Below are 2,325 nucleotides of genomic sequence, written 5' to 3' on the forward strand. Positions count from 1 at the left end.
AGGCTCGCTATATTTAAAAAAAGAGATGCAAAAGCGAAATGTCCATGCTCTTGTTGTCCTCAAGTGTTAGCCACTATCATGAGCACCAATTGTCTCAATGCCTTCTGGCCACAACCCAACATTGTCATCTCCGTTGGTTGCCTTCCTATTGGATTTTCACCATGACATGCCTCCAAAGTTCATGTACCATTGTATTTCGTTCAAAACAATCATGCGATGTATTGCATACTGAGAAGACTTGGCTTTTCATCTCGCGAGAGATAATTTTTTCCCACAAACTTCTATAGGTCGGTGATAAAAAAATTATATCATTATTTTAAACTCAGGTATTTTTTTAGGGACATAGAAATAGGTTAAAAAGAGTCGCGTTTTTCCCATTCAGCTTGCATATCATCAAACTTTACATTGTCACACTCAATATATACATGTTCTTTTGGGTTGTTCTGGGCCTTTCCATTAATCATGAGGAGCCATGGAGTATATCAATAGCACAAATAAGTTCTCACTAACAAGGATCATTGTCATGATGATGAAATACTTAAAACAACAGTCGAAAAAAATTGGATTCTCCATTATGACCTCTAATCTCTCATATATATATGTATGAAAATTTGAGCGTTGTGATTAGATACGCAAAAATCGATGTTCATATCGACGCAAATAAATGGGTTTTTAAAATTTATACACGTCAATATAGACATCAAAATAGTCGTCGAAATTGTATTGTCGATATAGACGTCGGTATGTTCAACGTCGATATAGGCATTGGAATACATGTTGTACTTTGCATCTAAATAATCATTGAAAATTACGAGTGCTCTTACTGACGTCTATACCATCGCCAAAACCTACAAAAAAAAAAGAGCAAAGAGGATTGGCTGTTGGAATTAGGGTTGCAAAGAAACACACACAGCTTGGAGAAGACGAAGGAAGCTCAAGGCACACAATAGAGAGTGTATAACTTAGTGTGCAATGGAACGATAGATAGCCCTAGAAAGATGGACGTATATACAATGCACGGGGAAAAAGACCTCCTAAAGAGGGAAAAAATGCCCCGGCGGTCCTAGTGTGTTCACACACATCACTACCACATGTATATGGTAACAAATCCCCCCTGGAGTGATGCGGTGAACGAGAGCTGGCACATGAGTAAAGGGAAGTGCCATGCCCTGAGGACAGGATCAGTCCACAAAGGGGAGTAAGCCCAAAGCTTTGCGGAAGCTTCAAGCTTCTCACGAGACAGTGCCTTCGTGAAAAGATCTGCAAGGTTGTCCTGTGTTGGCACATAAGCTAAGCTGATCTCTCCTGCTGAGAGCCTCTCCCTGACATAGTGGTAATGCACCTCAATGTGCTTTGTGCGAGCATGAAAAACTGGGTTCCTCGCAATTGCCAATGCGCTCTGACTGTCAGTGTAGATAGTGTTGGCAGTGTCCTGTCCAACACCCAAATCATCCATAAGGCATCTGAGCCATACACACTCAACCGTAGCTGTGAAGACTGCCCTGTAATCATCCTCACAACTCGAAGTGGCCACAGTAGGTTGCTTCTTGCTCAACCATGATATACATGAACTGCCAAGCATGAAACAAAAACCACTTGTGGACACTCGCATGTCAAAACAACCAGCCCAATCTGAGTCCGAAAAGCATGTAAGTCTGGCGGCAATGATCCCCCCTTGGGATAAAACAAGCCAAGATGTAAAGTGCCACTAAGGTAGCGGAAAATCCTCTTGATAGCCTGCCAATGCTTAGACCCTGGGCTATGCATAAATTTGCTGACCTGTGAGACTGCAAACTGAATATCCGGCCTCGTGTTGCATACATAAATGAGGCAGCCAACAGCAGTTTGGTAAAGAGTGACATCAGCAGGATCGCCAGCATCATGTAGACTCAACTTCAAACCTGTTTCCATGGGAGTGGCAATAGGTTTGCAATCCTCAAGTCCAAACTTACATAGCAATGTCTCTGTGTAACTTTTCTGACACAAGGCAATACCACCATCACACTGCTTAAACTGTATACCCAAGTAATGATGCAATAGCCCCAAATCTTTCATCTTGACAGTAGCATTCAAATCAGCCTTAAATTCAGCAATATGTCTCTCATTTGGTCCAGTGATCAGCAAATCATCAACATAAAGAACCACAATGAGAAGTACATCACCCTCACGCTTTACATACAATGTGCTTTCTGTTGGACTGTTACGAAAGCCTCGTTTAACCAAATGAGTGTCAACTTTCTCATACCAAGCACGAGGAGATTGCTTCAACCCATACAAAGCCTTCTTACATCTGCACACTTTGTCCTCTTTTCCTTTTATGACAAA

The sequence above is a fragment of the Adiantum capillus-veneris genome, chromosome 14 (genome assembly GCF_014529385.1).
Source record: "Adiantum capillus-veneris isolate H3 chromosome 14, ASM1452938v2, whole genome shotgun sequence".
Classification (NCBI taxonomy): domain Eukaryota; kingdom Viridiplantae; phylum Streptophyta; class Polypodiopsida; order Polypodiales; family Pteridaceae; genus Adiantum; species Adiantum capillus-veneris.